This window comes from Peromyscus californicus, unplaced genomic scaffold (genome assembly GCF_007827085.1).
Source record: "Peromyscus californicus insignis strain IS unplaced genomic scaffold, ASM782708v3 Scaffold_9__1_contigs__length_137607984, whole genome shotgun sequence".
Taxonomy (NCBI): Eukaryota; Metazoa; Chordata; class Mammalia; order Rodentia; family Cricetidae; genus Peromyscus; species Peromyscus californicus.
The window spans coordinates 47,345,515-47,372,789 of NW_026294617.1; the positions used below are offsets into that span (position 1 = coordinate 47,345,515).

Here is a 27,275-nt window from a genome sequence, read left to right on the forward strand (position 1 = left end):
CTTTGTTTTCCTTCCCAACATTAAATATATATAAAACAATTGTGAATAATGCATGGCGCAATATAATTGAGCAGTTGTACTTTAGGAGTTCAAAGAAAGGCAGTCAGGAAAGGCTCATGGTGGAACTAAAATGTGAGCTTGACCTTGACAGAAGTGTGGTATTCGGTTAGCCAGACAACAGGGACTCTATGCATCAGACCAGGGCAGCAGCATGGGCCAAGCCCAGAAGTGGGCCAGTGGAGAGGCAGGCCTGAGAGGAGGGTCAGATAGAGAGGTCAGAAGAGGAGGACGCCAATACACAGACAGTTCAGTAAGATACGGGAGGGCGTGGATGGCGTTATAATGACTGAAGATCTGTTTCAGGCAGGTGAGTCAGCCGATGAGTGTACAGGCCGGCTTCGCCCCGGAGGGCACCTAGCAGTCACCTCTGGAAATTCAAACTGGACAATCTGTCGCCGGGCTCCTCCTTCACAGCCTGAAATGTGTCTAATTCACATCCTAAGACACCCTTAGATGTTACTACCTCAGCATGTCTGTCTAAGTATGGCCCCATAGCATTCTGCTCTCTTTCTTTCTTTTTTTTTAATTTTTGGGGTGGTGGTGGTGGGGGGGCAGGTCAGTTTCAAGACACGGTTTCTCTGTGTAGCAGCCCTGGTTGTCCTGGAACTCACAGAGACCTGTCTGTCTCTACCTCCTGATTCCCATTCCTCTCCAGGTCCACTCTCCCACCCCTGTACCCTCCCCCTAAAATGAAAAATAAAATACACCAAGTCCAATTTGTGTTGCCCATATACTCATTGGAGCATGGGCAAACTCCCAGTGCCAGCTCCTTAAAGATAACTGAGTCGTGTGTGTGTGTGTGTGTATGTGTGTGTGTGTGTGTGTGTGTGTGTGTGTGTGTGCACGCACATACGTCCCACCAGAAGCCATCAACTGTGAAGAGCTATACTTCAGCATCTTTATCACAATTTTTAAAAAGTTTTTCTTTGTTTCAAATTGAACTTCTTATTGATTCTTTGTGGATTTCACACCATGCATCTCGACCCCACTCATCCACTCATCTCCCCCTCCCTTCCCATCTGCCCTCTACCCTTGCACCCTCATGCCCACTGCCCCAGGATAAAACAAGATAAAATTTAAAAGAAAAGAGAAAAAGGAAAGAATCTTTTTTTTTTTTTTTTGCACTACCATCTATTGTCATGTTTAATGTTCAAAACGGAAAGAAAAATCTTGTTGTGGAAGCTGTAGTGTGACACAGTGAGTCACATAGTCCTTTAGTCCATATATTACTACTTGCAAGTGTTCATTGCAATGAGTCGTTGGTCTGGTTTGAGGTCTCTGGTTTTTGCTACATCATCAATACTGAGCCCTCATTAGGGCTCCTCTTGGATATCCTGTTGTCCTGTGTCATAGAGATCGTGTAGCTTTGGACCTGCAGGACCAGCCCCTTCACAGGCTCCAGCAGATCATAGATGGAGTGGATAATGGGATGGGCCAACTCATAGTCCTGGTTCTGGGTGGTTGCTGGGCTGGTCAGCCCGCCAGCTCTCCCTCACCCTCAACACCAGGGTGAGCTCTCTAGCACTGCCCCCGGCTAGCTCACACTATGTAGTGAGCAGCAAGGGGCGGGCCTGAGTCTCCTGCTCTCATGTCCTGGGTCTGCTGGTCCACACCTACACCACCAGGGCCAGCTCTACTGTGTTGCCCAGGTGAGGTGGAGGGGCCACTCTGCCCAGTGCTGCAGTCGGTGAGAGGCCTTTATCACAATTTTTAAGTACTCTATTCAGTGGCTTCGTGTCTGGACTGTTCCTTTCCTTTTTGGGAGTGTGTGTGTGGGAGTGATCGTTAGAGAGGCCTTCAGTGTCTCCCATTCTCAACTAGGAGTCTGTAATCATCGATACCACTGCAAAAAAAAAAAAAAAGCTTCCCTGCCCATAGCAGCCAGAGGTAGCCCAGATCATGGACTTCCACATGGTTTCCAGTGTTTCTTAAACTTTCAAAAGTCATTTCATTGTCTCCACAAGCAAGAAGTAATAACTCTAGTATTAGTTTCCCAACTAGTCTTTAGAGTGTTGACACTTTATTTGGGATGCTGGGGGCCTGTGGTGCCCATGTGGAGGTCAGCGAGCAACCTGCAGTCTGTTCCCCCTTCCACCATTCGGGTCTCTGGGCTTGAACTTGGGTCACCAGACTTTACTCATGGAGCTGACTCACTGGCCGCCAGCTCGCCGTGAATTTCCTTGTACCACCTCGTAATCTCGTCCCTCCATGCCTTTTCACTCCTTCCTTAATACCTTCTCCTTCCTGGACCATCTAAACCTAAACTAGCTTTATGTTTTGTTCCCCCATCTTAGTTCACAGGCCTTCTCTTTTGCCTGCCGATCAAACTCACTAGAACATACAGTGACAGATGGCTTTTCTCTCAATGATGCTTCCACTCAATTTATCCTACAGGTGACTCATACATAGATCGTCTCAGAGTTACAAGCGGGATGCATTCCTCATCTGGAGAAGGAGATAGTAACACTATCCTCTGCATTCACTGTATGTAACCCATGTTTCTCAGCATGTGTCTCGGTCTTCTCCGGAGAAATACAGAGGCCAGGTTAGACCCTTCTATCGGAGTCTGCTGCAGAGCATGTTTTCCTGATCCCCGGCATGTCACCATGTGGTCCCCACTAGCCTGACATGCTCTCCTCTCCCCACACTGGTGTGTTTATGGTTGCTTCTTAACTCAGTTCTCAAAGGCTAGCTCACCCTACCTTGTCTCTCTGCTTGCCCTCTTCCTTGGCCACAAAGCAGATGTGCTCGTGCTCTGTGGTTTATGGGTGCTCTGATCTTTATTACTGCTCATCTCCAGGAGCAAAGCTTGAGCCCGGAGGCTGATCTGAGCAGCAGTCACAGGGACACCCATTGTGCTGCCGTGGCTCCTCTCTTTGATCTCTTCCTGGTGCCACGAATCAAGCAACTACACCCTGACTCTCCCCATGGGAACAAAGAGACTCTTGCATTACACTGCATTGTTTATCTAGATGATTAATTTATTTTTAATATTTTTGATCTTTTCAGACACGTGTATAATACATTTTTGTATTTGTCTTCTTTTGTCCTCCTACACTGCCACTGATTTTCTTTCTCTATCCCCACCTTGTGTATGTGTGCCTGTGTGTGTGTTGTGGGATATTTGTGCACTGTGTGAAGGTGCATTGCTCTGAGTGGCGTAATAAAAAGCTGAACGGCCAATAGCTAGGCAGGAGGTATAGGCGGGACCTCCTGGCAGAGAGAGAACTCTGGGAAGAAGAAAGGCAGAGTTGCCAACCAGATAGGGAGAGGGAACAGGAGGTACAAGATGGAAGAGAGGTAAAGCCACATGGCAGACTGTAGATTAGTATAAATGGATTATTTTAAGTTATAAGAGCTCGTTGAGACAAGCACAAGCTAAGGCCAAGCTCTCATAATTAATAATGAGTTTCTGTGTTGTTATCTGTGAGCTGGTGGATGACAGAAAAGCTTGCTCCAAGTATGTGTTTCCTAATGAGTTAATTAGGATTGCTTACATGAGCATGGGTGAGGGGTTATTTACCAAAAATCTAGGTAACTTTCCAGATGAAATGTTTCCCACTCTCCTTCTCTAGCTGGTTTTGTAAACTTTGGGCAGATTTAACAGTTTCTACAAGTTTGGGGGAAATTTGGAAACGACAGCAGGAAACTTTCCTCGTGTTTCTCACGCTCTCCCACTGTGGCCTAACGTGACCGGGACTGCGGTTTCCGGGGGTCTTGACTCCAACACGTCCATTTTGTCTTAGATACCACCACAATACCAAAGCACTCAAAATCCACCAGTCACGTCCTCTCCATTCACTGAAAACACTTCTGATCACCTGCTCAGTGCCAAACAATGATGTAAGCGCTTGGATGATAGCAGTGAGCAAGGCGGACTGAGGCCCAGCCCTCTGTATGTGCTCCCAGATGAGAAAGCAAATAAGCAAACATACAATTTCAGAGACTGATAAGTGCTATTGTATTAATTAGGGCTCCCTGGGGGAACAGAATGAATAGAAAGAATATGCTTATAATTACACAAGGTTTATTGTATTGGCTTATGTGATTAGAGGGTAAACGATCCCTCAGCGGCCGTCTGCATGCTGCAAAGCTGTTCAGCTCAACAAGGTGGAGGCTTCAGAAAAAAGCAAGGACACAGTTCTGAGTTAAGGCTGAAGAGCGTTTGTCTGTCCACGGGTGACAGGAGCACCAGCAGACCCATGCCCCAGGAAGAACGCAGCTTGCAAATGCTATCTAGCTTCTGCCGTCCTCCAGTCCATCAGCCTTCAGCCTACTGGACGGTGCCACCCACACTGATGCTGAGTCTTCCCTCCCCTCAGCTACTGTACCCATGACAACTGCCTCTGGACACCCAGTCTATCACACACCCAGGGTGCCCTTTACTAAACTCCCTGGCATCTTTCAATCCAACCAAACTGACAACCAAGATCAACCATAATAACTACACAGAAAGAACCACGGAGTGTTGTGAGAGACCGTGGTGGGAGTAGTTAGTGGGACCTTTCAAAAGAAGTTGACAGTGCTCTGAGGTCTCCATGATATGAAAGAAGGGAGCCCTAGGGAGCCAGAGTAGCTCATGCTCCAGGCAGGAGGAGGAGTAGGAAGTGTGGACATGAGTTGGAAGTGAAAGCCCATGATGCCGTGCCCACAGAGGTCAGAAGAGGGAAGTGACTAGGAGCCACTGAACCTGGACTTACAGACAGCTGTGAGCAGCCTCACGGAGGCTGGAAACCAAACCTCAGTCCTCTCTAAGAGCAGTAGTGCTCTTAACCACTCAGCCATCTTTCCAGCCCCCTCTTACTGCTTTTTTTAAAATTGGAGATACAATTCCCATAACATAATCTACCATCTTCGTTAGGTTTTTTTTTTTTGATTTTCTTTTGTTGGATTTTTGTTCTAGCATTTTTTTGTTTTTGTTTTTGTTTTGTTTTTCGAGACAGGGTTTCTCTGTGTAGCTTTGCGCCTTTCCTGGATCTCGCGCTGTAGACCAGGCTGGCCTCGAACTCACAGAGATCCGCCTGCCTCTGCCTCCCAAGTGCTGGGATTAAAGGCGTGCGCCACCACCGCCCGGCTTGTTCTAGCATTTTACCGTGGGTACAGTCACAACCACAAATTCCAGGACATTTCCCTGAGAAATCCCGTCCCTGTTTGCACCTACTCCCCACCCTCCTGCCTTTCAGCTCCGGCAGCCACTGGTTTGCTGCCTCTCTGTGTGGATGTGCGCGTCCTGAGTGGTTCAGGTAAACGAAATCACGGAACCGGTTCCAGTTTGCTTCTCTGTTATTGTGATCAACACTGAGCAAAACCAACCTGGGGGAGGAAAAGGTTTGCTTGGCGTACAGGCTACAGTCCATCATCAAGGGAAGCGGAGGCAGGAGCTGATGTAGAGACCGTGGAGGATGCTGCTTCCGTTTTCTCCTCCATGGCTTCTTCAGCCTGCTTTCTTACACAACCCAGGACCACCTGCTCAGGAGTGGCATGCCCAGTGGTCTGTGCCCTCCCACATCAGTTATTAATCAGGAAAATACCCCCACAGACATTCCCTCAGTCCAATATGATGGAGGCAACTCCTCACCTGAGTTTCCCTCTCCCCAGGTGTGTATAGGTTTATATCAAGTTGACCAAAGCTGACCAGCACAGCCTATTGAGTCTAGTCTCTTTCACCAAGCAGAATGCTTTCTTTTATGAGTGTTTCCTGCATGTATGTCTGTGCACCACTTGCATGCCCAGGGTGTTGGATCCCAAGAACTGGAGTTTCAGACAGTTGTAAGTGGCCATGTTATTGCTTGGAATCAAATGTGATTTCTTTGGAAGAGCAGCCAGTGATCTTAACCACTGAGCCATCTCTATATCCCTGAGCATAGTGTTTTTAAGACTCATCGGTGTCATAGCATGTAGTAGTACTTTGTTCTTTTTTAGGGCAGGGTAATATTCCATTGTATGTGTGTATTATATTTTATTTCTCCGTTGATCAGCTTACGAGCATTTTGACTGTTTCACCCCTTGGCTATTGGGAATATAAGCATGAACATTCTGATAGGATCTTTGTTTCTCTATGTAACTAGGGGTAATTAATAGGTTATATGGTATCTTTATGTTTAACTTTTTGAACAACTGTCAGTCTCTTTTCCAAAATGGCTGCTTCATTTTATATTCCCAGATACAATGGAAGAAGATTCCAACACCCTGGCATATTATTTTCTGGTTTTGTGATTGGTAGCCATTCCAATGGCTATGAAAAAGCATGTCATTGTCATTTTAGCTTACTGTCAAAGTTAGTTTGTATCAAGTTGACTCAATCTGGAGTCACCTAGGAAGAAGAAATCTCAGTTGAGGAATTGCTTCCATTAGAGTGGCCTGTGAGCATGTGTGGGGGTATTTTCTTTATTAATGATTGATGTGGGAGGGTCCAGCCCACTGTGGGCAGTGTCATCCTTAGGCAGCTGGACCTGGGATGTGTAAGAAAGGTAGCTGAGCAAGCTGATGGAGACAAACCAATAATTAATGTCCCCCATGGTCTCTGCTTAAGGTTCCATCTTTAGTTCTTGCCTTGATTTCCCTCAATGATTGACCGTGACCAGCAAGCTGAGTAAACTCTTCCATTCTCCAAGTTGCTTTTGGTCGTGGTGATTATCACAGCCACATACAGAACACGCACATTTCTCCGGTGACTAACAATGCTATCATTTCCTATGCTCACGGGCCATTTGTACATCTTTTCTGAAGAGAGTTTCCGCAGTCACTTGCCTGACTTAAAATTTGAAAAAAATAATTTTGTCTTTTACTGTTGAGTTACAAAAGTTCTTTATATATTTAAGGTTCTTGATCCTTATCAGATGTATCATTTAAAAAATCTTTTTTTTTTTTCAAAACAGGGTCTAGCTATGTAGCTCTGGTTATCCTTAAACTCATTATGTAGATCAGGCTGGCCTCAAAATCCTCTTGCCTCTGCTTCCAGTGTGCTGGGATTAAAGGCGTGTGCCAGTATGCCTATCTTAAAAAAATAATAATAATTCTTGTAGTATGAGCTGTTTTTTAAATTTCTTCATAGTATCCTTTGAGCTTCTGTAAGTTACGTTTTCCTTTTTGAAACAGAGGATGTAGTTTGGGCTTCCCCAGGCTTGTCAAACAAAGGAAAACAGGTTGACTTCTGACAGGAAATGCTGCCACCCCACTGTCATCCTCCTGCAGTGGCCCCCTGAGTGCTGGGATGGCAGATGTGAAGCAACATACCTAAATGATGTAAATTTGTTTAAAAAAATCACTCGCAGATATGTGGAAGATTCACTGTTGGGTGAGGTATGGTGGCAAAGAGACGAGTTAGAAACTACTGCCGTGATCCAAGCAACAGCTAGCAGAGACTTGTGGAGGAAAAGGTTGAGTTTAGATTATCCTTGGCAACTGTAGGTGAGCAGAGTCACGCCCGCTCCGGAACGCTGTTGCTGTGCTTTAGAGTATTTTGATCCTAAGAAGGAAATTCTGACCTCGCTCTGTCCAGGCAGCTCTGTCCAGCCTGTAGACCCACCACCAGCCCTATCATGCCATCTCAAACAGCTCGGGACCCGTCCAGGAGGCTAACAAGGAGGTTTTCTTAGGAAATCAAGATCAACTGGGCTGACTTGAAAGTTGTATTTCAGTTTGTCTAGAGGAACAGAGGAAGTATAAGAAGAAAAACAAAATACAAAAAGATAAGGCGGTTAGCCGGAGGGAAGCGGCGTGAGTGCTCTGTGGAGAGATCAGATCTCTAGGAAGGTCAGCTGAGCTCTCAGAGGCGAGGACAGAGAAATGCAGAAGGAGGAGCTGGATCCAGGTCTGCTTGCTCGGAAAGGGAGGATTAGATAAGCTGAAGATGTTTTAGCTATCATTGGTTCAGAAGCATCAACCAGACTAAGAAAAAAAAAAAACAAAAGAAAGCAGCTATGATCTCTGACAGGAATACCTGTCCATGGCCGCAGGACGCCTGATTCAGGAAATGACAGGCTCCTGTGAATGACCCAGGTGAAGAAGCCACAGTTCCAGGGCTTGAACAACCTTCTGATGATGGGTAGAGTTCTACCACGTGTTTACAAAGAATCTGGACAGACTCAAGATGGAAAGAGCCGGTAGACACAGGGAAAACATTCCAACAGCTACTGAGTGGGTTAGATTCAGAACCTGGTGATGCAGCCAGCAATGTAGTTTTGCCTGTGCCTTCAACCAATATGTCAGATATTTATGGAGTTGATATACTAAGTTGATATACTAAGGCATGGCAGAGAGGACAAGTTAAATGGAGAAGAGACAGAACAATAATCAGCCACATCTACTGGTTTGATGCGACATCTCTCCTGCGAGTCTATCCAGCATGGGTACCAGACCCAAAGGTTTATTTAAACCAAATAGCCCTAAACTTTGTTGATTTTATATTTCTCTTTAAGGTGGTCCACTGTATCAAAGCTACAGAGATACCGTAGTAAAAAACATTCTCTGGACCAGAAGGCATAGAGAAAATCAAGGAAGGGAGACTTTAGCTCCAGCCCAGCATGTGTTAGAAAAGGAACGGAACCACTCAACAGTGGGGTAAATTCTGGAACCTCAACCCTGGAAGGAGCAGAGTTCCAGCAGAGGGGTGTTAAAATACAAACTGACAAAGTGATTGAGTAGGTAAAGCTGCATGCTGCCAAGCCTGGGCAGCAACCTGAGTATTTGCATGTGTTTCTGTCGGTTTAGTGGCTGCGCATGACTCTGCTGATACTTTAATTACTGTCTGTGGGCCCATAAGCACCCCCCTGTCCCCTCCCCCCAATCCCGCAGTTGGCGCCCTGCCGGCCACTCGAGCCTTGACTTTCTGTGACCACGGCTGTGATCTGTAGTTTAAACTAAGTCTCTATCATCCTGTTTACCAACAAAGACTTGGGAGTCAGATGTGGGGTGAAAACCTGCTAGATCAGAGAGGCCAAGAAGCAACCAGCTGACCTTCCTTTTCGGAGGACACCCAGCAAGAGACGTATCTCTCCACTTGTCCCAAACCAAAAAAGTGTGAAACTCCCAGAGCCTCCCTATTCCTTCCTGTGCGGCTCTCTCTATCCATGTTCCTGGCTCCTCCAGACTCTCTGATAATTCCAGTCAACTAGTTGCTGGCTCTGCTCTCTGAACCAAGGTTTGATCCCTGAGACTCTCAGGGTGGAAGAGGGAATAACTGCTTCAAGCTGTCTCCTCTTTCCTCCACGGCACTAGTATACACACACACACACACACACAAACGTACTAAAATTTTGTTAAAGAACGTAAAAATATCAATGAACTATGCTTAAGGTCTGGGCTATATGCCTTTATCCTTCCTGAACTGCAAACTTGCCATTTTCAAGGAATTTCACAAATAGCTCCATTTCCTGTAAAGGACAGGTCACAGGTCTCAGCCCTTGTGAAACTCCTGTGAGCCATGGTTCTGCCTTATCAGATTGAAATCCCGTCCAAGAAACCTTTGGAACCACTGTACAATCTCATTTGTCAAAAAAAGGCAACAGTAGGGGCTGGATAGCTGTCTCAGTAGTCAAGAGCACTGGCTGCTCTTGCAGAGGACCTGGGTTTAATTCCCAGCACTCACTGGGCAGCTCACAACCATCTGTAACTCCAGTCCCAGGAGATCTCGTGCTCTCTTCTAGCCTCCCTGAGAACCAGGCACGTACCAGCCTTAATGTCTATCGCCTGATGAATGGATAATGAAAATTCCATACAGTTACACAATGGAATATTATTCGGCTGTTAAGAAAAATGAAATTACAAAATTTGCAGGTAAATGGATGACGTTAGAAACAATCAGCCGGAGTGAAACAACCCAAACCCAGAAAGACAAACATGGCGTGTTCTGTTTTGATACGTGGGTGTTAGTTTTTAAGCCTCGATTATGTGTACTTCAATCCAAATAACAACAGAGGTTATATTAGCTAAGAGGCCAGCGGGGGGGGGGGGGGGGGGGGGGGGGGGGGGGGGGGCTCTTCCAAGGGAGGGGAAATACAGTGTTTTAGAGAGGGGAGGGGAACTAGACCAGGAGGGTTAAATGGGGAGGGAGAAGGTGGGGTAAAGAGGGATGTGGGGAGGGGTAATTGATACTGCAGGGCTTTTAAAAAGCTGTGTAGAAACCTACTGCTGTAAAAGTGTCCTAAAATACATATGGGTATGAAAGCAATCTAAGAGAAGTCACCATACAATAAGGAACACGATGCCCAAGTAAACATCTTGTGTCATCAAGTGGAACCTCCAGTCCAGGAATGGGTTACATCTTGCTGAGTCATTGGTCAAAAGCTTGAATAGACACCATGCCAAGAATTACGGGTTACTGCCAATGCCGTAAGAATGACGGTTTCACCTGAGTAGAGTTCTCTAAACAGAAGTGTTCAGGCTGCTGCAGGTGGCTGGCTCCTGCCCCAAGGCTGCTGACAGAAGCACCCTTTCTGGCTCAGGCTCCTGAAAAGGTTTGCTCATGGGTTATTGATGAGGCTTGAATCCAGTTCTGCGTCAGGGTGCTGGAAGGATAAAGGGAATCAGAGTTAGAGATAAACAGAGAAAGCAAGGGGAAATCAAACAAAAGCCTTGTGGTTTATGCTGCCGACAGTTCAAGCTTCTGACTCTGCAAGGAGATGGCATTGACTTCAATTCTATTACCGTAGAAAGAGGGCTACTTACAGATCTCAGCCCCATCCCCACCAACAGACGTAGACCGTGTCAGGACGTGGGATTCAGATCGTAAAAGCAGAGACTGGACTGTGGAGACTATCCCAGACTGGCTGGCGTCCCGGAGAGGTTAACTCCAAGTTCTTCTCTGACTCTGACCTCCTCCCATCTAGTCCCATTTAATTATTGCCAGTGACTTGGGCAACACAAATCCTGGGCGCTGAAAACATTCTGCTTTAGATAATATTAGTTTGTTTTCTAGATGTGGTAGGTTTGGCTCAAGGCTGTGATAATCTTTAGTGTGCTGAACAGTACAAACAGAAGAAAGAGTGAAGAAGCATTCATCCCCTAAAATCCTTCAAGACTTCCGTCCTGCCACTGAGGATGAGAAAGGCTGTGTACTGCCCAGCTCTACCTACAGCCCAACCCTCGAAGCCGAGACTAGGCAGGGCAAGGACCTGAGGCTAAAGTTTGGATCAACTTCAGTTTCTTTAAATTTTCAAGTCCCAGGCACAGGAGAGTGAGATTTTTGGACTTTGATTCTGTTGACCTCTAGAATGTTTGGATTAATTTGCATGCAGATTTAATTTTTAACTTTAATTTCCTCTCAGGAAAATCCACTTAAGAAGGCAGTTAATATTCAAATCTGGGACTTTGTATGTTGCTGGCGTTTTTAAGATTAGCCTATTTTTATGTTGTTATTTTCATCTCGGTGCCAGTGTTTGATGAGCCACACTGGACAATGTGAGTGCGCAGTGGGGCAGGGAAACAGAACAGCGAGGGGATTTCCAGCTTGGCATACAGGTTTTCAAAGAATTTATGTATTATTCTGACCCATTTTAGTGTCTTCTCTCTAATAAATGTCAGCCAGCAGGATCCCAGAAGAGCCAGGCCTGGCTTTGGGGGTGTAGCTGTTTGAAGGCGGGACTAGGATTGTCTGAGGAGATTTTCAATCATGTCCCTCAAAGGGGGCAGAAGGACAGATCTTCCCTGTGACTTGCTGGGAACCTGGTGGCCTTTTTGCTCATCTTTTCCCTTTCTCAGCATGCGGCAGTCTGACACAGAGCAGGCAGTACCGGGGAATGCCATCATGCTGTTCCTGCTCCCCGATCCGCATCTACCCACCCCACTCACTGCATGCTGAGAATGCATGTTTGGCCCTATTCCTGTGTTGTGAAGTCTCAAAGGAGCAGCTCTCTGTCTATCTGCCTATACAGGGATGCTCACCCCACCATGGCCCATGTGGCCTGGGTCTGAATGGAAGCCTGAAACAGCTGTGGCTTCACTAATATGCTGCCTTCTTACCCGCAGGTAGAAGAATGAGGTATGGATGCCAGCTCCATTTTTCAGGGAATATTTGGTAAAGGTAGTGTTTTATTTCCATTTATCTTTTGGGTTGTTTTCGATTGCTTCCTAACTTGAAGTGGGGACGTAAGCATCCACGACTGGACTTTCTAACTCTACTCTTATCATCATCATCATCATCATCATCATCATCATCATCATCATCATCAGACAGGATCTCCTGTAGGTCAGGCTCGCCTGGAACTGCCTATTTAGACAGGGCTAGCCTTGAAGACTTGACCCTCCCGCATGCACTTAGGAGTAAGTGCTGAGATCACAGGCATGTACCACTGGACCAGGCTCCTCTTTTAGTTGCTGTAAGTGGAGCTGACAGGGCTTGCTGATTCAATAGAGTGTGTGATATGAAGAAAAAAAAATGGCAAGGTAAAAGGGGATTCCATGGCTTTAGTTTGAGTGAGCAGGAAAATGGTGCTGCTGTTATTCAGTGATCCAGAAGCGCTGGTTCTGAGGGCAGAGATGTACCCTAGTTAAGAATGACGTTTCCTTGGAGGAGGCCATGCCTATGGTGAATGGTTTAGAGGGGGTAGGAAGGCCAGGCCAGGTCCACTGAGAAGAGAATGGATGTAAGTAGAATGCTGTGGATAGTGAAGGGGGATTAACGTTGGCCATCAGGAGGAAGATTATTGGAGTCAGTGACCAGATGGATATGCGTACGAGGGTGTGGATAGAGGGTCGAGAGGCACCAAGGTTTCAAGTGTATGAACTTGCCCATATAAAGCAAAGATCAGTTCTACAAAAGGGCTAATTTTTATAGATACTGCCATCTTCAATATGACAGCTCCATCCTCAATAAAGGGTTCAGGAAAGGGAAATGAAAAGATGAATTTATCTCGAGCCCAAGTCTCCTGTTTGTGAGAAGTCAGAACAGAGCAGCAGCTACGATAGATTCTTTGGGTTGGGGTGGTCTTGCTTTTTTTTTTTTTTTTAGTTTTTTAAGATAGCATTTCTCTGTGTACCCCTGGCTGTTCTGAAACTCTCTGTAGACCAGGATGGCCTCGAACTCACAGAGATCTATCTGCCTCTCCCTCCTGAGGGCTGGGACTAAAGGTGTGCACCACCACCGCCTCGCTGAGGTGGCCTTGCTTTCAGGCAGGAGAAGCTGTGTCAGGGGTTGGCAAACTTTTCCTCTGAGCAACCCGATGAACAGCATTCTAGGTTTTACAGTCCACACGGTCACTATTGCAACAGTGAAGCTTTGCCTTGGACAAAGGCTGATGTAGTCAACAGGTGAGTGGTCACAGTTGTGTTCCAGGAACATGAGCATCTCAGGCAATCACTTTGTATGTACAAAAGCATAATCATTAGATTCCACTCATAAATTTAAATGTGATTTCAAACCGTGATATGAAACAGAAAGTAATATCTAATTTTGTCAAATAATACCAAAAAAGAAAGAAAAAGGAGAAAAATATTGAGAAAAATTCATTCATTAGAAATGTCTGGGGCCAGGCGGTGGTGGCGCACGCCTTTAGTCCCAGCACTCGGGAGGCAGAGCCAGGCGGATCTCTGTGAGTTCGAGGCCAGCCTGGTCTACAAAGTGAGTTCCAGGAAAGGCGCAAAGCTACACAGAGAAACCCTGTCTTGAAAAAAAACAAAAAACAAATAAAATATATATGAGTGTGACCGGCACAAGGAGAGATTATCATTATTTAGGGCATAACTACTTTCCATTTATTTTGCTCTTTCTCATGTTCTTTGTAGATCAGTGGTTTTCAACCTGTGGGTTGTGACCCCTTTCGTCCTGTATTAGATATATACATTATGATTCATAACAGTAGCAAAATCACAGTTACAAAGTAGCAACAAAAATAACTTTATGGTCGGTGCTTACCACAACGTCAGGAACTGTATTGAAGGGTGGCAGCATCAGGAAGGTTGAGACACTGGTCTAGACTGACATGCAGAGGGCTTTCCTCTCTGAATGCTTCACTGTTCCATTGAATGGAAACTTTCTTCTGAGTCTCATCTTCAGATGAACCCTGTGGTGCTTTGAAAGAATATGGCCCCCAAAAGGGAATGGCACTATTGGGAGGTATGGCTTTGGTGGAGCAGTTGTGGCCTTGTTGGAGGAAGTGTGTTACTGTGGAGGTGGGCTTTGAGTCTCATATATGCTCAAGCCACACCCAGTGTCTCAGACCACTTCCTGTTGCCTGTTTCTTCAACACCATGTTTGCCTTTATGCTGCCATGCCCCTACTATGGTGCTAATGGACTGAACCTCTGAACTGTAAATGAGCCCCCCCCCCCCCCCCCCCCCCGTTACATGCTTTTCCTTATAAGAGTTGCTGTGGTCATGGCGTCTCTTCACAGCAATAGAAACCCTAACTAAAACAGATCCCAAAATAGTTTCTCTTTCTTTGAATAATATCCCACAACTAATAAGTACATTAAGGCTTCTGATTATACAAGCCTTTCATCATTATTATCCAGCAACTTCTTCTAATGGCTAGCAGATGGGGAGATCAGCATTTACGGAGGAGCTGAACGAGGTGGAGATGTGTTAGTTTAGTGGGCTGCTGTGACTTTGTGCAGACACAGTTGAGGGAGACTTGAAACAATCTTGGGCTATTAGACTGGAAACTCTGCTCTATGGTTGATATAATGTTTAACAAGTGCACTGATTCCATATTTTTTATAAGTGAACTAATGGCGGGATACCTAAAGAATAATCTAGATTGCCAATTTGCTACCCAGAATAGATTCATCTGATTTTCTAGTTGCCTTTCAAGGATCTCCCCTTAAGTTAATTGGCAGAAGGCTGCCTTAACTCTTCTGTACTATCCCCCATCCCTCGACTTCTTTAACCATGAGATATGTAGGGCTGGGGCTAGAGAGACGATACAGCAGTTAGGAGCTCTTGTTGCTCTTGCAGAGGACCTAGGTTCAGTTCCCAGCACTCACATGGAGGCTGACAACCATCTGTAACTGCAGTTCCAGGGGATCTGGCTTCTTCTTCTGGTCTCCATGGGCACCAATTGTATATGCAGTGTGCCTACATACATGAGGGCAAAATGCCCCTACACATAAAATAAAAATAAATAAAATACTTTTAAGAAGTAAAGGAAGAGATGCGCCATGGGTAAGGTGGCCCAGAGAGTAAAGGCACTTCCACCAAGCCGAATAGACGGCCTGAACTGGAGTCCCTGGGCCCCAGTGCTGGAACCCACTCCTGAAAGTTGTCCTCTAGCCTGCACACATGCACCGTGGCTTATGCACACCTACACTTACAGACACACATCACATCGCACTAACAGTAAATCGAACGGTTTTAAAATGAGACACACAGTGTTACTGCACGTTCAACAGGCTGCCCGGCTCCCACTTCCACTTGACCTTTTTAATGAACTTGACTCCAGGCAGGAATCATGGGAGAGCGGTTGCTTCTCTCCCCATAAACTGATGCTCTGTGCCTGGCTCCAAGGCAGACCCTCCTGAACACAGGTTCCTGGTGCCAGGTCGGCATTTTTCTGATTTATTTTACTGTTCACTCCTGGCAAAAGCAACTTCTGTCCTTTAACCTTTCAGACGACTAAGCCAAATTTGCCTTTGGTTTGGATGAATAACTGTGCAGCTAAGAGGAGGCAGTAAATCTTTGCTATGTGGCTAATAAACAAGACTTTACAGTTCCGCATTTGATTTCTTAATGCTCTGAATCTGGTGTTGAAAAACAGACTCTCCAGCATCATATAAATGAAATGCCAACTTTATTTAGAATTTTTCTGCCAGGTCACATGGTAATTTGACAAGCATTTTGAATAGGTGCGAAGGAAACAAAACACTAGCAGGATCTCTTCAAGAAGCTGTGCCATGCCGTTCCCCACAATCATTTATAATCAGAAAAGCCAAACTCCAGTCATAGAAGCATGAACGTGTTTTATTAGGTAAAATTTGAATAAACATCTTGATTATGGTAATTTCACAGATGGGACATTTATTAATTTCTCTGACATGTAATTTAGAAACTTCAGGAGGCAGGTACTTATCTTGTACATCAAAGAATGGCAGCCTCCCCGGAGGCAGGTGTGTTCTGAACTGTCTTTTAAGTTTGTTTGTTTATTCATTCATTGCTATGTAGCTCTGGCTGGCTTAGAACTCAGAGCAGTCCCCCTGTATCAGCCTCTTGTTTACTGCGATTGCTGTTGAGAGTCAATACAACTGATGGAGTTTTAAAAATGTATTTTATTATGGCTGGAGGGATTAAGAGTATGTGCTGCTCTTGCAGAGAACCTGTTGTGGAATATTAGTTGAAGATGTGTTACATTCATTTACGCTGTGGAATAGTTGTTTAATGATGCAAAGATGTGTTACATTCTTTTATGTTGCATTTATTTAACTCTGTGAAGCTGTGCTACTTTGCCTGTCTAAAACACCTGATTGGTCTAATAAAGAGCTTAACCGTCAATAGCGAGGCAGGAGAAAGGATAGGCGGGGCTGGCAGGCAGAGAGAATAAATAGAAGGAGAAATCTGGGAAGAAAGATTAGGGATCGAGAAAAGGAGATGGAGAGGAGAATGCTGGTGGCCAGCTACCCAGCCACACAGCCGGACATGAAATAAGAAGGAAAGGGAAGATATACAGAAATAGAGAAAAGTAAAAACCCAGAGATAAAAGGTAGATGGGATAATATAAGAAAAGCTGGCTAGAAATAAGCCAGGCTAAGGCCAGGCATTCATAAGAAAGAATAAGTCTCTGTGTGATTATTTGGGAGCTGGGTGGTAGGCCCCCTAAAAGAGCAAAGAGTAAAAAAGATACAACCAACTACAAGAACCCAAGTTGGATTCTCAGCACCCATGTCAAGTGGTTCACAGTCACCTGTAACTCTAGCTCCAGGGAGAGCTGGCACCCTGCACTTGTGTGTTCATGCTCACACAGGTAGGCAAGCGTGGTGACTCACATCTGACAATCTGCCCACGAGAAACTGAAACAAGAGGACCGAGTGAGCTCAAGGCCAGACCAGGCTCTACAGCAAGTCCCAGGCCAGCCTGGGCTGGAAAACCAATGAAAAATGAATTAAACATTTTTATTGCCTTTTTATTTATTTATTCATTTGGGTGCACACAAGTATGTGTGCATGTGTGTGGAGGTCAGAGGACAACCTGCAGAAGTCCCTTCTCTCCTTTAACCACATGGGTCCTTGGGTTCCAACTCTACTTCTTGGGCTTATTAGCATCATGTGTTCCGAGCCTCTCAACCATCTCACTGGTCCCTAAATTACTGTTTTAAAAAGAAGGCGAAACTTCTTGAGAAATGGAGATTAAGTGGGAGTAAATTTAAGCAGCTTAGAAATTGAACATGTGTGTGCATACACATGTATAACCTGTACAAATGTAAACACCATTTCTGTTTGATAGGCTGAGTGTGGTCTACCTCGGTCTCTGTAGAGAAAAGCAAGGGAAAAGAAAAGCAAATTAGTAAAACGATGTTCCTGCCCTCGGACTGCTGATGAACTCATTTCTTGGCAGAGGCTGTCCACAGGAAGGAGTCACTGGACTGGAGAACCCAGAATGGGCTGAGTCCAAACTCTGACTCTTGTGATGATGAGTCACCTGATGTCTGTGTATCAGGTCCACACCCATAAAATGTTACTGTGGTATTTTTAAGTTTAGAGGTCTGGGAAGGGCATTTTCTCAAGAGTTCATAGAATGTGTTCTAAGTCCCAGAATGTTATGAGGTTCAACATCTGAGGCAGATGGAGTGATAAAAAGCTGCCTCCCATTAATATCTTTGAATGGATTTCTTAGGACAGAGCGTTTTCTATACACAGAGCCCATGTGCTGGCACTCAGGAGAAAATCTATTGCTGTACTCTAGAGTGAAATAGCATGCTAAGCTCTGTTTCCCTTGCATACAGCCTTACCTAGTCTATGTGACTACTTATTTCAACCCGTTGGACATTTTACAATTTTATTCACTTGGCTACTTCTGCAGATTTCATAATTTCATGTTGTTTATCTTAACATTGCTTTGGATCCCATCAAGTCCTTAAGAGCAGGCAGAAACACACAGGATTCCATTACACTCAGCTCCAGGTTTTTAGCTGATATGACTACTGTTTTCCCCAAACATGTGACTGTCCTGGGAATAGCTTTTCTTTTCTAAGCTATCATTACGGAGATGTCATCATTAATGTCCTGAGAATCTCCAAAGTAAGACAAACACAGTAAAGAGTAAATCAAAGCCTCAAAATGTTGAAAATTAACAGCACATAAAATTATATAATCACTGGGGCTGGGGAGATAACTCAGTGGTTAGAGTACTGGCTGCTCTTCCAGAGGACCCAGGTTAAATTCCCAGAAGCCATATGGCAGCTCATAGCCATATGTAACTCTAGTTTGAGAGGCTTCAACACCCTCTTCTGTCCTCCTCAGGTACAAGGCTCACAAGTGTGACCATGATTGTGGAAGAATGTCTTGATTGATGATTGATGTGGGAGGGCACAGTCCACTGTGGGAGGCACTAGTTCCTAGGCAGGGGCTTCTGGGATGTATAAGAAAGCCAGCTAAGCATAAGCCAGAGAACAAGCCCCAGAGGGAGCCAGGAAGCAGCGGTCCTTCATGGTTCCCACCCTGGCTTACCGCAGTGATCGACTATGACATGGATGTGTAAGCCAAATAAATCCTTTTCTTCCCTGTATTGCTTCGGTCAGACTGTTTGTGTCACAACAACAGAGTGAAACTAAAATAATCCAAAATGCCACATGGTTCAACAACACCACCAAAAACAAGAAGAAGAAGAAGAAGAAGAAGAAGAAGAAGAAGAAGAAGAAGAAGAAGAAGAAGAAGAAGAAGAAGAAGAAGAAGAAGAAGAAGAAGAAGAACAACAACAACAACAACAACAAAAACAACAACAACAACAACAACAACAACAACAAAACACCCTTCCTGGAAGTTTCCCTGACTCCTTGCCTGTGGGTGTGGTGATGGTAACTAGGGTTGTTAAGTTCCCTGGTGATGTCTGCAATACTCTGTGAGCATGTTACACTGAAGACACTGTTATACTGTGAGGGACAACAAGGCTACTTCAGTGGCAGGCCAGAGGAGGGTCCCTGAGTGGGAGAAACTTTACGTCCAGGTGACAGAAAGCCTCCATGCCTAGGCTAGAGTGAGCACACCAAGGTCCCTGGCCCCACACTTTAAAGAGGCTTACACACACACACACACACACACACACACACACACACACACACACACACACACGGGGGGGGGGCTGTTTAAATTTTGTTTCCCAGGAGTGCCAGCTTAGAAAAAAGTCACAGCAAGGTCTGTGCCAGAAAGCAGGCAACCAGCCACAAAACCAGGAGTTTTGGAAGAGTGTTTGAGCAGGAACGAACCACATCACACGAAGCAGCTCAGAAGTTGGTCTTTGTTGTGTGGACTGTTTCTAACTTTAGGACACTCAATCCCAGCATGGGATGGGCTCCCTACCATTTCTCATTCGCAGAGTGCTCAAAGAGGAACAGGTCTAGTGTGTCAAGACGGAAACAGCAGAGGAGAAACAAGGCGCTTAGAGAGGTACATAGATCTGAGTGCCTCGCTCCCTTTTCCTTCTTACTCAGACTGTGGCCAGTATAGAGCTGCTCCGATTCATGGTGGACCCCCTCTCCTCAGTTAAACATGGCTGGAAACATCCACCATAGAAACACCCAGAGGTGTACGTTTCCATGGTGATTCTAAAGCACATCAGGCTGACAAGCAAGATTAATCATCACACAGTTGTTCACAGCCCCACACAGTTGTTCACAGCCCCACACAGTTGTTCACAGCCCCTCACAGTTGTTCACAGCCCCACACAGTTGTTCACAGCCCCACACAGTTGTTCACAGCCCCACACAGTTGTTCACAGCCCCACACAGTTGTTCACAGCCCCACACAGTTGTTCACAGCCCCACACAGTTGTTCACAGCCCCTCACAGTTGTTCACAGCCCCTCACAGTTGTTCACAGCCCCACACAGTTGTTCACAGCCCCTCACAGTTGTTCACAGCCCCTCACAGTTGTTCACAGCCCCTCACAGTTGTTCACAGCCCCTCACAGTTGTTCACAGCCCCACACAGTTGTTCACAGCCCCACACAGTTGTTCACAGCCCCACACAGTTCACAGCCCCTCACAGTTGTTCACAGCCCCTCACAGTTCACAGCCCCTCACAGTTGTTCACAGCCCCACACAGTTGTTCACAGCCCCCCACACACAGTTCACAGCCCCTCACAGTTGTTCACAGCCCCTCACAGTTGTTCACAGCCCCACACAGTTGTTCACAGCCCCACACACACAGTTCACAGCCCCTCACAGTTGTTCACAGCCCCACACAGTTCACAGCCCCTCCTTGACGCACCAGGGAGCAAAACCTCGCCAGAAACCATCTCTGCAGATGCCTTGATCTTCGACTCTCAGTCTTCAGAGCATGAGAAAACTCATTTATGCCACCCAATCTGTGGTGTTCTGTTGTGGCAAACCCAGTAGACAGTTACCAGAAGGGAAATCCATATATTCTCCAGAAATAAGATGTTTATGGCATTAATTTTTGCTGTTTAAAATGTATCTTATTAAATTCAGTGTGTGTGTGTGTGTGTGTGTGTGTGTGTGTGTGTGTGTGTGTGTGTGTTTGGCGTACGTGTGCTACAGCATGTGTGAAAATCAGAGGAAAACTTATAAGCATCAGTTTTCTCTTTCTAGCTCTTTATGGGTTCTGGGGACCAGACTCAGAAAGCCCAGTCAGGCTTGGCTGTGCTTCTGTCCCCTGAGCCATCTTGCTGGCCCCTAGTTTTAGCTCTTGGTCCTCAGTAACCTAATCTCCGGGTCTATTATTTTTGCAGGAATTATACAAAGCTACTTTGAGACTTGCAAGAGTTGACTTGGTTGCTTGTTCTGCCAAGCTGCGGAGACAGCCGCCCTGCGAGGCCTGGAATCGAGGGGGTCACCGCACAAGAGAAAGAACCACGCGGAAGAGGGAAAACATGCCGCTTTCCTCAGCTGAGAAGATAGGCTGAGTCCGACAGCATCGCCCTCCTCGGCTCCTCCCTTTCTCTCTTCCAAGCTGACAGCTAAAGCAAAGAGGGACAGCCTTAGGGTTCCGTTCCCTGTTTTTGCTGCAACTATTCCAGAAGAGTTCAGGAACAGAGAGTCTAGGGGTCCCTCCAGTGCCATCTGTCTCCGCCTGGCCAGGGCCTGAAGATGGACACCGTGGTCCTGCCCCCTAGGGGCTCAGGGCAACGGTGTTGGGGAGCCAGCTTGCTTCTGTTCAGAGAGCCGATTAGTCAACTTTCAGGAAACTTAGTTCAAGTCACTTAATGCCATTATTAAAAATGAGACGATAGCCGAGTGAGCGGGAGGACTCGGCAGGCAAAGTGCTTGCCACCCAAGCCGGATGACCTGAATTTGATCCCCAGACCCGCATGAAGGAAGCAGGAGGGAACCAACTCCACAAGTCATCCTGTGAGCCCACAGTGCCCTGTGGCACAGGCACCCACACCCATCTTACACGAACGTGATGCTGGTAATAAATATTTAGATAGAGTGGAGAGACGGCTCAGTAGTGAAGAGAGCTTGTTGCTCTTCCAGAGGACCTGGGTTCAATTCCTAGCACTCACCTGGTGGCTCACAACTCTTTGCAACTACAGTCCCAGGGGATCTGACACCCTCTCTGGCTTCTCTGGATACCAGGTATGTAAGTGGTACACAGCATACCTATAGGCAAGACATCTATACACATAAAATAATTAAAAAAAATTGAATAAAATTAAAAATAAATAGAATCAAAATGGTGGGAACCAGAATGATAAATATCCAAAACTCAGACACACACACATACACACACACACACACACACCCACACACACACAGAGAGAGAGAGAGAAAGGAGGGATAAGCAATATGGTAAATGTGGCTAAATCTTAGTGAATTTACTAAGTAAAATCATGGCTGTAATGTTTGTTTTATGGGTTAAAACACCAAACGAGCTATGACTAGATAGTAAGGCATTGGTAAAATGCTAACCTGTCCTAGCATCTTTGAAATTTTCTACAAGGGAAGATCATGATTTTCAAACATTAAAGATATTAAATTGTGGTGGTATTGTGTTCCCCGAAATATTGTGCACGCTAATAAACTTATCTGGGGTCACAGAACAGAACAGCCACAATATTAAACATAGAGGATAGGCAGTGGTAGCACACACCTTTAATCCTAGCATCCCAGAGGCAGAAATCCCTCTGGATCTCTGTGTGTTCAAGGATACAGCCAAGCATGGTGACTCATGCCTTTAATCCCAGAAAGTGAGCCTTTAATCCCAGGGAGTGATGGCAGAAAGCAGAAAGGTATATAAGGCGTGAAGACCAGAAACTAGAAGCATTTGGCTGGTTAAGCTTTCAGGCTTTTGAGCAGCAGTTCAGCTGAGATTGATTCTGGATGAGGACTCAGAGGCTTCCAGTCTGAGGAAACAGGATCAGCTGAGGAATTGGCAAGGTGAGGTGGCTGTGGCTTGTTCTGCTTCTCTGATCTTCCAGCATTCACCCCAATATCTGGCACCAGGTTTATTTTCATTAATAAGACGTTTTAGAGATTCGTGCTACATTAAATGCTGAAATTTCTAAGGTGATTGCTGGCTACTACAGCTGCAAAGCAAGGTGCAACAAATATAGCAGAACATTGTGTGCCTCAGTTTCCCTGAATTGGCCGGAAGTCCACAAGGAGCTCAACTGAATCCTCTGCCCAGAGTCTTCAGGACAGCAGTTGGTGTTTTGGTGTGATTCTCTCTGATTTGTGTTATTGGCAGAATTGTTTCTTGTGGTCCCAAGCAGGAGGCTTCAGCCCATGCTGAAGGGGCTGGCGAGGCTGCCCCTCTTCATAGACAACTTACCTTTTCTCAGGCCAGCAGGAAAATCCATCCTCTAGGGTGCCCTCGTCCTTCGTGGAAGTCACCTGATTAAAACAGGTCCATCCAGAGAATTTCCTTTTTGATTAGCTCAAAACCACCCCGCCCTTCTCTTAGAATTTAATCTCAAATATGGCATCTATCACATTCACTGTCCTATCTATCCACACCCATGAGGGGTAGGAAGAAAATTATAATAAAGGGGGAAATAATTACATTAAAAATTGTGTGTGTGCATATCAGAGAGGTCATGACGTGCATGTGAGAGGTCAGAGATAATGTACTGGAATACGTACGTTCTCTCCCTCAACTGTGTAGATCCCCAGGGGTCATGCTAAAGGCAGCAAGAACCTTTACCCACTGAGCTTTCTTGTCGTCCCAGAAGATAATTTCAGGGCTACTTGGAGTTCTGTCTACTACAGTTAAAACAAAATAAAACGAAACAAACCAGTTTTTTGAGACAGGGTTTCTCTGTGTAGCCCTGACTGTCCTGGGACTTGCTCTGTCGACCAGGCTGGCCTCGAACTCAAAGATCCACCTACCTCTGCCTCTAGAGTTCTGAGACTAAAGGTGTGCACCACCATCATCCAATAGCTACAGTAAATATTTAAAAACTAGAATTAGATTATTCGATTTCCAAACCAGCTGAAGTTTTTTAAAAAGGAATAAGAAAAAGAAGAAAACTGTAATACTTAGGGAAAAAAATGTAAGTAGGTAAGGAAGTCAAACAAAAAATATAAAATGATAGACATGTCATAAATCACAGTTGACGTTAAAACAAAATTTTCTCCAGATGTACCCAAAGACTATCCAAGTACATTTAAGAAATGGTCCGATTCTACACTGTTACCTCAAGACACACCTAAAGAAAAGGACTTTGCAAGTTGAAAGTAAATCAAGCGCATCCTTTTCCGAGCCACCGCCAAGATGGTTGAAGTGGAGCAGAAGAAGAAGTGGACCTTCCGCAAGTTCACCTACCCCGCGGTGGACCTGGACCAACTGCTGGACATGTCCTAGGAGCCGCTGATGTACAGCAGAGGCGAAGCCTGAACCGTGGACTGCGGCGGAAGCAGCACTCACTACTCAAGTGTCTGAAAAAGGCCAAGAAGGAGGCGCCACCCATGGAGGAGCCCGAGGTGGTGAAGACCCACCTAAGGGACATGATCATCCTGCACGGGGAGATGGTAGGCAGCATGGAGGGCATGAACAACGACAAGACCTTCAACTAGGTGGAGATCAAACCAGAGATGATTGGCCACTACCTGGGCAAGTTCTCCATCACCTGCAAACTGGTGAAGCGCGGTCAGCCTGGCATTGGTACCACCCACTCCTCCGGCTTCATCCCCCTCAAGTAGCTGTGGCCAATAAAGATTCATGTTTAAAAAAAAGAAAAGAAAGTAAACCAAGCAAGCAAACAATAACCACATAGCTAAGAAAACTGAATACAGGGCTGGAGGAAAGATGGCTCAGAGGTTAAGAGCACTGCTTGCTCTTCCAGAGGTCCCGAGTTCAATTCCCAGCACCCACATGGTGGCTCACAACCATCTGTAATGAGATCTGGTGCCCTCTTCTGTCATACAGGCATACATGCAGAGAGAACACTGTACATAATAAACAAACTTTAAAGAAAGAAAATTGAATACCTTAAACCTGTCTCCCAGCACACACTCTTGGGTATGCTTACACAGCAGAGAAGCTTGACAGAATTTAGTAAGGTATATAAACAAGAGTATTAACAACATCATTATTCATAATAGAAAAAAATCTGAAAAGGTTCTTGAATATTCATTCACATGATGAGTACTTACTGAAGTAACAGTCTAATGTAAAGAAACAAAGTCCGTGTGCAGTATTAGGGATTACTAGAAGGACAATCCCGTTTTGTTTTGAGACAAGGTGTTGCTATGGAGCCAGGCTGGCCTTAAAGTCTCCAGGACTCTTACCTCAGCCTCCCAAGGGCTCAGATTGCAGGTACACCTGGGTTGCAACTTTGATTCAAAAGAGGGATTGCAGGTGTGTTTATTTGTCCTACTTAGCTTTTCTGCTGCTGTGGTAAAACATTGACCAAAAGCAAGTTGGGGAGGAAAGGGTTTATTTCATCTTATACTACATAGTCCATCATTAAGAGAATTCAGGGAAGGAGTTCGAGGCAGGATCCCGGAGGCAGGAACTGAAGCAGAGACCATGGAGGGATACTGCTTACTGGCTTGCTTGCTCCCCTACCTTTCTTACACAGCCTTGGAATACCTGCCCAACTACCTACAGTGTGCCGGGCCCTCTTACATCAATTAGCCATTACGAAAATAGTCCACAGACATGCCCATAGGCCAATGAAAGAGGTAATTCCTCAGCTGAAATTCCCTCTTCCCAGGTGACTCCAATTTGTGTGAAGCTGAGAAAACTAACTAGCATAATATTCATGTAAATTAAAAAACAATAAAGAGAAGTAATATATTATTTAAGGACTTGTTTTCTGTAGAAAAACTAGCTGGGCATGTTCAGTTCCAGCATTTGGGAGGCAATGGCAGGTGGACCTCTGTGAGTTCGAAGTCAGCTAGAGTTACATAGTATATTTCTTGACAGCCATAGCTAGGCAATAGATTCTGTCTCAAAAACAAGACAAAACAAAACAAGGTTGGGGGCAGGCTACAACCCCAAGGAGGGAATGATCAACCCTGGCTTCAGGTTAGTTGTGAGGCAACTGAGAGAACAGAGAGATGCTGGCATGAAGGGCCATAGAGAGGTTGGTGGTGGTGTTAATGGTCTAACTCTTTTTCTGACTGACATGCAATACATATGTACACACACTTTGTAGTTTAGATAAGAAATGCCCCCCAGAGGCTCATGTAGAGACATGAATAGATAGAATAGATAGAATCATGTTGAGACAGGATTCTCTAAATAGCCCTGGCTATCCTAGAACTCACTATGCAGATCACATTAACTTCGAACCCACAGAGATCTGCCCATCTCTGCCTCCGCCAACTTTTTTTGTTGTTGTTGTTACAAAATCCCAAAACACAGACAAAGCAAAGGAAAAAAACAGTCTTGTAAAGAAACCTCTCCCAAGGGTAAATATCCTTATGAATTTCATGTATATGTTTTTAAATGTACACTAGACTTTAGTGTCCATAGATTTATAGAGATATATAGTTTATTTTTATGGGAGGTGTAAGTTAGCACACATAACATTACTGTCTGCATTTTGCAGTTTCTTTTCCCCCTTCCTAGTACCTTCGAGCAAGGTCTCCACATAAGCGCATGGGCATTGACCCAGTTTGTTTTTGTTTTTGTTTTAAAGTCATTTCACAGCATGATGTGACTGGGAACATTATTTTACTTGACTCTTCACATGAGGCAGAAGAAGTGAGGTCATGTAATAGGAACAAATTTAGATTCTTGGTCGCTTGTCACAGAAATTTTATTTTCACGGTCCTGCAGCCTGTCCCTTGTGAGCTGATTGTCTGAATTTTGTTTCTAGCCTCCGGCATTCAGCTGTGGCGGCCACTACAACAAACAGTACTAGTCAGTGTGACTTAACCGAAAGTGCTGGAGTCTTAAGCAGGCAATGAAGGGTTCTGCATCAGAAGTCCCCCCCCCCGCCCCTTCCATTCACAGCTCACTGGCCAGGGCCAGCTCTGCTGCCCTAATTTAAGCACTAGGAGGTGGGAAGCAGATTCCTGCAGCAGGCACCCAGAGGGAGCAAGCCAGGCCTATTTGGCAATAGCGCTGATGACTTCCTTACCACGTTGATAGTCTGATGCCTTTTTTCCTTTCTTTAGAAAAAGAAAAGATCTTAATTTTAAGCACACACATATGGGTATGGGTATGTACATGCCAGTGCAGGTCTCTGTGGAGACCAGAAGAAAGAGCCCGAACTCCTGTGCACTGCCTGATGTGAGTGTGGGAACTGGACTTGGGTCCTCTGGAAGAGGAACCAATGCTCTTAAACCCCCAAGCTGTCTCCAAGCCTGGTCTGCTTTTATTGTCATGCTTCCTTAGGTTTAGATTTCTTTCTTTCTTTCTTTTTTTTTTTTTTGTTTTTTTGTTTTTTTTTTTTTTTTTGTTTTTCAAGACAGGGTTTCTCTGTGTAGCTTTGCACCTTTCCTGGAACTCACTTGGTAGCCCAGGCTGGCCTCGAACTCACAGAGATCCGCCTGCCTCTGCCTCCCGAGTGCTGGGATTAAAGGCATGCGCCACCACCGCCCGGCAGGTTTAGACTTCTAAGGTCTCTGTTGTTGTTTTTCCCCACCCCACACCATGCTGTGCCTGGTACACAGATGCCTGGTAGAAGTTTGTCAACACTAATGACTGGAAAGTCTCCCATT

The 27,275-nt window shown here is 45.4% G+C and overlaps 1 pseudogene; it reads left to right on the forward strand.

Moving 5' to 3' along the window:
- Positions 1-24,347, forward strand: part of LOC128106427 (40S ribosomal protein S15-like) — a 38,702-nt pseudogene extending 14,355 nt beyond the window's left edge.
- The last annotated feature ends 2,928 nt before the right edge of the window (positions 24,348-27,275 follow it).